This window comes from Heterodontus francisci, chromosome 29 (genome assembly GCF_036365525.1).
Source record: "Heterodontus francisci isolate sHetFra1 chromosome 29, sHetFra1.hap1, whole genome shotgun sequence".
In the NCBI taxonomy this organism is placed as follows: domain Eukaryota; kingdom Metazoa; phylum Chordata; class Chondrichthyes; order Heterodontiformes; family Heterodontidae; genus Heterodontus; species Heterodontus francisci.
This window is the reverse complement of record NC_090399.1, coordinates 40,345,276-40,355,075: the sequence shown is the minus strand read 5'-3', so window position 1 is coordinate 40,355,075 and position 9,800 is coordinate 40,345,276. Positions and strand designations below refer to the sequence as shown.

The 9,800-nt window shown below is 44.6% G+C and overlaps 1 long non-coding RNA gene across 2 annotated transcripts in view; it reads right to left on the bottom strand.

Annotated features, from left to right (window-relative positions):
• Positions 1–9,800, bottom strand: part of LOC137346249 (uncharacterized) — a 381,277-nt gene that overhangs the window by 39,295 nt on the left and 332,182 nt on the right. The gene's annotated exons all lie outside the window — the stretch shown is intronic.

Sequence of the window (9,800 nt, the reverse complement as noted above, 5' to 3'; positions counted from 1 at the left end):
CTTCTTAGCAAAGGTTCTTTCTTTCTCTCTCACTTCAAGCAATTCTCCAACTATATGCTCAAGGTAAGAACATAAGAAATAGGAGCAGGAGTAGGCCATTCGGCCCCTCGAGCCTGCTCCACCATTTATTAAGATCATGGCTGATCCGACTGTGGCTTTAACTCCACTTTCTTGCCACCACCACCCCAGTAACCTTTTGACTCCCTGGAGGATCAAAAATCTATTTCACTCAGCCTCCACTGCTGTCTGGGGAAGAGAATTCCAAAGATTAACAATCCTCCGAGAGAAGAAATTCCACCTCATCTCCATCCTAAAAGGGAGACCCTTTATTTTGAATACGTGTCCTCTAGTTCTAGATTCCCCCATGAGGAGAAACATCCTTTGAGCATCAGCCCTGTCAAGTCCCTCAGAAACATATGTTTCAATAAGATCACCTAAATCATCTAACTGCAATAAGTATAGGCACAACCTGCTCAACCTTTGCTCGGAAGACAAACCCCTCATCCCAGGAATCAACCTAGTGAACCTTCTCTGAAGGATGGAGGTATATCACTCCCTCAGCAAGGAGGGCAAAATTATACTGAGTAATCTAGGTGCAGTCTCAGCAATGGCCTGTACAATTGTAGCAAGATTGCCCTATATATTCCATCCTCCTTTCAATAAATAGCAAAATTCCAGTTGCCTTCCTAATTACTTACTTACTACTTACATGCTAACTTTTTGGGATTCATGTACAAGAACACCCAGCTCCCTCTGTACCGCAGCTTTCTGCATTCTCTGTTTTTTCATTCACAGGATGTGGGTATTGCTGGCTAGACCAGCATTTATTGCGTATCCCTAATTGCCCTTGAGAAGGCGGTGGTGAGCTGCCTTCTTGAATCGCTGCAGTCCTTGGAGTGTAGGTATGCCAATAGTGCTGTTAGGAAGGACGTTCCAAGATTCTGACCCAGCGACAGAGAAGGATTGACAATATATTTCCAAGTCAGGATGCTGTGTGGCTTGGAGGGGAAATGCAGCTGGTGGTGTTCCCATGCATCTGTTGCCCTTGTCCTTCTAGGTGGTAGAGGTCACGGGTTTGGAAGGTGCTGTTGAAAGAGCCTTGGTGATTTGCTGCAATGCATCTTTTAGATGGTGCACACTGCTCCGAATAAATAATCTGCTTTTCTATTCTTCCTGCCAAAGTGGCTAATCTCACATTTTCCCACTGTTACAACCAGGTGAGAAAGGTGTCTAGGGGTTTTTTACGGTCTTTACCTGGTCTTATTATAACAGACTTTAATTTTAGACGCACTGTGTTTTGAGCTTCTCCCTTTGTGAATCCTTGTTCACAGTTTTCCAATTATATGGCAAAGAAATTAGCATAAACAGGCTTCCTTAGGTGTAAAGAAGAAAAGTGTAATTTATTAAACCTGAAACTGAAACTCTAATATGGTTAATGCCGATGGATACACGATGTGTCCACGCCAGCATGCACACACGATACACACATGCAAATAGGGACAGAAAAGAGTAGAAGAAAAATAAAATGGAGAGGTTTGAGGCAGTCTCTAAAGGGTATTTTTTTGTTACTGTTTCTGTGGCTGCAGCTTGCTGTAGAGTCCTTGATTGTAGACAGCTCTTACTTTTCATTGTAAGAGCTTAAATCTTGTTCACTGTAACAGACTTTTCTATCTTGGGATTCAGATGTCTTCAGTGCTTCCGAAGCTGGTGAGAGCAAGATTAGAGCAGGCAGGAGAGGTGTTCTCAGTCCAGGAGCTAACAGCCTTCTGATTTTCAAACATTCTGTTGGAAACTCTAATTCAAAAATCTCCAACAGTCAGTCAGTCATGTGACCAAACTGTTCTGACCACATCTGTTTGTGTATTCGGCCATCTTAGTAGTTATGGAATGCTTCAATGTCTGGTAATCAAAAGTGGATTAAATTGGAGCAGGGAACAGCTCCTTTGTTCTTTGAAGTACTGTCTGTGGATATGTTAATGTCTCCAGCCAAAGATTTCAATAGTTTTTTAAAGTAAGTTCTATCTTCACCATCAGCAGTTTAAAATCAATGTTCATGCGATGAAATGATTTTTCCTCCTTTCTTGGCAGGTAGGGTTTGCCTGACACCACATTATACTCCATCTGCCAAATTTTTGTCCACTTACTTAACTGATCCATATCCCTTTGCAGACACTTTGTCTTCCTCACAACTCACTTTCCTAGCTATCTTTGAATTGTCTGTAAATTTGGCTACAATACACTCACTCCCTTCATCCGTCATTAATATAGATCGTAAATACTTGAGGCCCCAGCACAGATCCCTGTGGCAATCCACTAGTAACAGTTTGGCAGTCTGAAAATGCCCCATTTATCCCGACTATCAATTTCTTATTAGTTAGAAATCCTCTATCTATGCTAATATATTACCCTCAACACCATCAGCTGTTATCTGTTTAGTAACCTTTTATGTGGCACCTTATGGAATGACTTTTGGAAATCCAAATACACTAGATCTACTGATTCCCCTTTATCTACCCTGCCTGGTACATCCTTAAACAACTCCAATGAATATGTCAAACACAATTTCAGGTTCATAAAACCATGTTGACTCTGCCTGATTTGTATTATGATTTTCTAAATGTCCTACAACTACTTCCTTAATGCCGGATTCTAGTATTTTCCCAATAACAGATGTTGGGCTAACCGGCCTACAGTTTCCCACTTTCTGACACCACCCCCACCAAAACTTTCTTGTATAGGGGTGTTACATTTGTAGTTTTCCAATTCGCTGGGACTTCTCCAAAATCTAGGGAATTTTGGAAAGTTACAACCAATGCATCCATTATCTCTGCAGCCACTTACTTAGAGATACTAAGATGCAGGCCATCAGGTCCAGGGGACTTGTCAGCCTTTAATCAACAGCCAAGATGGATTGTATTTGCCAGTTGATCGTTGTCTAAATTACCTAGCTAGAGACATAGCTCTGCCAGGCACATGCCTTTGTGTGGAATATACCTGGCCCAATCAGATGGGGCCTCATACCCATATATCTAAATGACTATCTGGTGAAACTAATGAGATGACTTCATGGGCTGGGCACTGAAAAAGGTGGGGTTTTCATTACGTACCTGTCTCTGAACAACTGGATAATTGGAATGGGAAGATGTAACCAAACGAGTGATTGGAATGGGACAACCACCAGCCCTAAAAATAGAGTATATAAACAAGCTGTTCAAAAGGAAAAAAAGGACAGGTTGAAGGGAGGAGGCGCTTTAGGGTTGCTCGCTTCCAGTTAACACCCTGATCAGCCTGAAGGGGTGAAAGTGGTTTAAGAGATCGTTACAGTAGGGGGCAGTGGCCAAGCCATTCTGTCTGTCCAATCCACGAACTGTATGCCTTCTCAGCTGTCAGGGGTCATGTGTCTACTATAGCGATTCGGATGATGTGTTGTATTTGAACTGTAACTTCTCAATAAACTGCATTTAAACCTTTAAACTGAACCACTTGTGACTGCTCAACTCTTCTGAATAATCTGTTACTCGTAATCAAATCTTACACAATCATCAAAGAGAGTTCAGAGCATGAACTCCAAAACACCAACCCCACACAGAGAGACACATCAGAACATGACCCCCAAATACCAACCTCACAGAGAGACAGGTATCCGGGCATGAACCCCAAAACACCAGCCCCACAGAAAAAGAAACATCAGGGCATGAACCCTAAAACATCAATGCCACACCTCCAAACCCACAAAGAGAGAAAGAGGTGTCCATACCCCACAATCTCCCTCCCCAACCTCCGACCGTGCTCTCTAAGCCTGTGATCTCCCTCCCCAAAATCTCACTGGCCTCCCCATCAGAGACTCTGTGAACTCATGTCTCACCTGTTCCTCCTCCAGTCCCCCCACAATCTAACCCAATTTGGGGGTCATGTCCTGATGTGTCTCTCTGTATGGGGTTGGTGTTTTGGAGTTTATGCTCTGAACTCTCTTTGATGATTGTGTAAGATTTGATTATGAGTAACAGATTATTCAGAAGAGTTGAGTAGTGATGGGCGGCGCAGTGGTTAGCACCGCAGCCTCACAGCTCCAGGGATCCGGATTCGATTCTGGGTACTGCCTGTGCGGAGTTTGCAAGTTCTCCCTGTGTCTGTGTGGGATTTCACTGGGTGCTCCGGTTTCATCCCACATCCAAAGACTTTCAGGTGATAGGTAAATTGGCCGTTGTAAATTGCCCCTAGTGTAGGGAGCTGATAGGGAATATGGGATTACTGTAGGGTTAGTGTAAATTGGTCGGCACAGACTCGGTGGGCCGAAGGGCCTGTTTCAGTGCTGTATCTCTAAATAAATAAAATTACCTGGAACTTGGTGCACTAACCTTTCAATACATTAAAGGTGATATATAAATATAAATTATTGTTATAATCTGTGTGGCCTCCTCCTGCAGCATCATCTACAATATGATGAGCTCTGAGACCCAAAATCTGCAGCTTCTTGGAGCTCAGCATTGGAGTGCGGACTGTTAACACCATGTGAGGTGGGGGAGCTCTTGAATATAACCCCAGAGAATTTTATATCGAAGTTTGCTGTCGACACTAAGTCGGGTGGCTCAGTAAATTGTGTGGACAGGAGGCAGGAAGTTACAAAGAGACACTGACAGATTAAATGAATGGGCAAAACTATGGAAGATGGAGTTCACTGTGGGGAATATGAGATCATCCACTTTGGGTCTAAGAAAGATAAATGGGTATATTTTCCATCCGGTGGGAAACTTGAACCTGGGGAGAGCAAATGGAGAAATCATTACAGACCTGTGGACAGGGACAATAAGGATTTGGAAAGCTGGCCTTTATCTTGGGGGGACTGCAATACAAAGGGGTGGAAGTTATGTTCCAGTTTATATAAAGCTCTGGTCAGACTCCATTTGGAGTAACTGTGTTCAGTTCTGGGCCCCGGACCTCAGGAAGGATAGATTGGTCTTGGGGAGAGAGCAACACAGATTCACCAGAATGATCCTGGGAGTTAGAGGGTTAAATTATGAGGCCATGTTGTTTAGACTCAGCTTGTATTCTCTCCATTATGGAAGATTGAAGGTGATGTGATCGAGGTGTTTAAAATGTTACAAGGATTTGATAGAATCAATATGAAGAAACGATTTCCCTTAGTGAAGGAATCAAGAACGAGGAGACATAATCTTAAAATTCGAGCCAGACTGTTCCGGAGTGAAATCAGGAAGCACTTCTTCACACAAAGAGCAGTGGAAACCTGGAACTCTCTTCCCCCAAAAGGCTGTGGATACACGGGATCAATTGATGCTTTCAGAGCTGAGATAGACTTTTGTTGGGTCAGTGTCTCGACGGAGAGGGAGCAAACGTAGGAAAATAGAGTTGAGACATAGATCAACCATGATCTAATTGAATAATGGAACAGGCTCAAGGGGCTGAATACTCTACTCCTGTTCTTATGTTCCTCTCTCTCCATCTCTCCTGCCCCATATCCCTGTCCCTCAGTCCGCTGTCCACACCCTGCTCCCACCATGGTCTCTCCTTCTCCAGCCCCAGTACCGAGCCTGCTCCCGTCTCCCTCAGACTCCATTACCCACTGAGCAAGGGGAAATGCTCCGGTAAAAAGAATAACAGGGAAGGTGAAGGGTAGGGGAGATTAAATGACAAAAGGGTTGATGGTGGAAAGCCAAAGGGAGTGGCAATGGGACAAGTAAAGAAACAAAAGTTGAGTCTGGAGGTGTAAATGACGGAATCATGAACAGCTGCTTCCGAAAGCAAAAACAATAGAAAAACGAGTTAAAATCAAAATCTGCAACAAAAAAAAGGAAACAAAAAAGGGGCCAGAGATGACAATCTGAAATTGTTGAACTCAATGTTGAGTCCAGAAGGCTGTCAAGTGCCTCAATGAAAGATGAGGTTCAGTTCCTCGAGATTCAATTGAGCTTCATTGGAACAGGAAGCCGAAGACAGAGAGATCAGAGTGGGAGCAAAGCGGAAAATTACAATGGAAGGCTACTGGAAGCTCGGGATCCTGCTTGCAGATTGAACAGAGGTGTTCTGCAAAGCAATCACCCAATCTGCATTTCATCTCCCAAATGTAGAGCAGACCACATCGTGAGCAGTGAATACAGGAGACTATATTGAAAGTACACAAAAATTGCTCTTTTACCTGGAAGGACTCTGTGGCCTTGGAAAGTGAGAAGAGAGGAACTAAATGGACAGGTGTTACATCTCCTGTGCTTGCAACGGAAAGGGGCCCAGGAAAGGGGAGAGGCGGTTGGGGGTGATTGAGGAGTGGACCAGGGTGTCGTGGAGGGAACTGTCCCTTTGGAATGTTGAAACCGGAGGGGGGGGATGCATTTGGTGGTCGTATCATGCTGGAGGTGGTTCAAATGGCCAAGGATGATCTGTTGAATACGGAGGCTGGTGGGGTGAAAGGTGGGGACAAGGGGAACTTCATCATGGTTCTGGGAGGGAGGGGAAGGGGTGAGGGCAGAAGTGCAGGAAATGGGACGGACACGGTGGGGGGACTCCCTGGTTGAGGAAAAAGGAAGACATATCGGAAGCATTGGGATGAAAGGTTGCATCATCAGAACAGATATGATGGAGACGGAGAAACTGGGAGATTGAAATGGAGTCGGAGTGTGAGGAAGAGTAATCGAGTTAGCTGAAGGAATCAGTGGGCCTATTGTGAATATTGGCTGATTGTCTCCATTCCTGGATGTAGGCTGAGAGGTCAGGGAAGGGAAGAGTTGGAGATGCAACATGTGAAGGTGAGTGAAGGGTGGAAATTGGAAGTTGATGCAATTTTCCAGATCAGTGTGATATCAGGAAATGGCACCAATACACTTTGTTTCCAATTTCCACTGATGAAAGGTCACAGACCTGAAACTTTAACTCTGTTTCTCTCTTCACAGATGCTGCCAGACCTGCTGTGCATTTCCAGAACTGTTTTAATTTCAGATTTCCAGCATCTACATTATCTTTTATTTTAGCGATTTACTTATACCTCTTTCAATCTAGTATACTGTATTCACTGCTCAGAATGTGATCTCCTCTGCAATGTGGAGAAAGCAGATTGGGTGACCGCTTTGCAGAACACCTCCATTCAGTCTGCATGCGTGACCCAAGCTTCCCGTTCCGTTATTTTAATTCTCCACCTTGCTCCCACTCTGACATTTCTGTCTTCAGCCTCATACACTGTTTCAATGAAGCTCGAGGAACAGAACCTCATCTTTCAATAAGGCATTTTACAGCCTTCCAGACTCAACATTGAGGTCAACTATTTCAGATTGTAATCCCTTCCTTTTTCTTTGCGGGTTTCAGTTTTACTTTTGTTTTTATTCCTTTTCTTTGCTTTAGAAGGGCAGGTTTTCATGATTTTGCCAATCACACCTCCTCTTTACTTGTCCCATTACCACTCCCTTTGGCCTTGCAGCAACAACCCTTTTTTTCATTTAATCCCTTCTCCCGTCCACCCGATTACAGACATTTCCTTTTGCTCTATTTCCAACCTTCCCCGTTCCACCTGCTTAAACCCGATTGCATTCCTAACATTTCCCAGTTCTGACAAAAGGGCATCGATCTTAAACGTTGGCAGTTTTGGCATCATCTGTGGAGAAATTGTTGAGTATTTCCAGCATTTTCTATTTTTATTCAGATTTCCAGCAACCACAGTATTTTGCTCTTGTATTGATGCCCCAGTATCCAGCCTGGCACTGTCCCTCTCACACCCCATTACTCACTGACCGAGGGTTAATGCCCCAGTACCCAGTCTGGCACTGTCCCTCTCACAACCCATTACTCACTGACCGAGGGTTAATGCCCCAGCACCCAGTCTAGCACTATCCCTCTCACACACCATTATTCACTGACTGAGAACAACAAAGAACAAAGAAAATTACAGCACAGGAACAGGCCCTTCAGCCCTCCAAGCCTGCGCCGATCCAGATCCTCTATCTAAACATGTCGCCTATTTTCTTAGGGTCTGTATCTCTTTGCTTCCTGCCCATTCATGTATCTGTCTAGATACATCTTAAAAGAAGCTATCGTGCCCGCGTCTACCACCTCCGCTGGCAGCGCGTTCCAGGCACCCACCACCCTCTGCGTAAAGAACTTTCCACACATATCCCCCCTAAACATTTCCCCTCTCACTTTGAACTCGTGACCCCTAGTAATTGAATCCCCCACTCTGGGAAAAAGCTTCTTGCTATCCACCCTGTCTATACCTCTCATGATTTTGTACACCTCAATCGGGTCCCCCCCCTCAACCTCCGTCTTTCTAATGAAAATAATCCTAATCTACTCAACCTCTTTTCATAGCTAGCGCCCTCCATACCAGGCAACATCCTGGTGAACCTCCTCTCCAAAGCATCTACATCCTTTTGGTAATGTGGCGACCAGAACTGCACGCAGTATTCCAAATGTGGCCGAACCAAAGTCTTATACAACTGTAACATGACCTGCCAACCCTTGTACTCAATACCCCGTCCGATGAAGGAAAGCATGCCGTATGCCTTCTTGACCACTCTATTGACCTGCGTTGCCACCTTCAGGGAACAATGGACCTGAACACCCAAATCTCTCTGTACATCAATTTTCCCCAGGACTTTTCCATTTACTGTATAGTTCACTCTTGAATTGGATCTTCCAAAATGCATCACCTTGCATTTGCCCTGATTGAACTCCATCTGCCATTTCTCTGCCCAACTCTCCAATCTATCTATATTCTGCTGTATTCTCTGACAGTCCCCTTCACTATCTGCTACTCCACCAATCTTAGTGTCGTCTGCAAACTTGCTAATCAGACCACCTATACTTTCCTCCAAATCATTTATGTATATCACAAACAACAGTGGTCCCAGCACGGATCCCTGTGGAACACCACTGGTCACACATCTCCATTTTGAGAAACTCCCTTCCACTGCTACTCTCTGTCTCCTGTTGCCCAGCCAGTTCTTTATCCATCTAGCTAGTACACCCTGGACCCCATGCGACTTCACTTTCTCCATCAGCCTACCATGGGGAACCTTATCAAACGCCTTACAGCTGCAGCTGTACAAAACTCTGGTGAGACCGCACCTAGAGTATTGCGTGCAGTTCTGGTCACCGCATTATAGGAAGGATGTGGAAGCTATGGAAAGGGTGCAGAGGAGATTTACTAGGATGTTGCCTGGTATGGAGGGAAGGTCTTACAAGGAAAGGCTGAGGGACTTGAGGTTGTTTTCGTTGGAGAGAAGGAGGAGGAGAGGTGACTTAATAGAGACATATAAGATAATCAGAGGGTTAGATAGGGTGGATAGTGAGCGTCTTTTTCCTCGGATGGTGATGGCAAACACGAGGGGACATAGCTTCAAGTTGAGGGGTGATAGATGTAGGACAGATGTGAGAGGTTGTTTCTTTACTCAGAGAGTAGTAAGGGCGTGGAACGCCCTGCCTGCAGCAGTAGTAGATTCGCCAACTTTCAGGGCATTTAAGTGGTCATTGGATAGATATATGGATGAAAATGGAATAGTGTAGGTCAGATGGTTTCACAGGTCGGCGCAACATCGAGGGCCGAAGGGCCTGTACTGCGCTGTAATGTTCTAATTCTAATTCTAATTCTAATTCTTACTGAAGTCCATATATATGACATCTACAGCCCTTCCCTCATCAATCAACTTTGTCACTTCCTCAAAGAATTCTATTAAGTTGGTAAGACATGACCTTCCCTGCACAAAACCATGTTGCCTATCACTGATAAGCCCATTTTCTTCCAAATGGGAATAGATCCTATCCCTCAGTATCTTCTCCAGCAGCTTCCCGACCACTGAGTT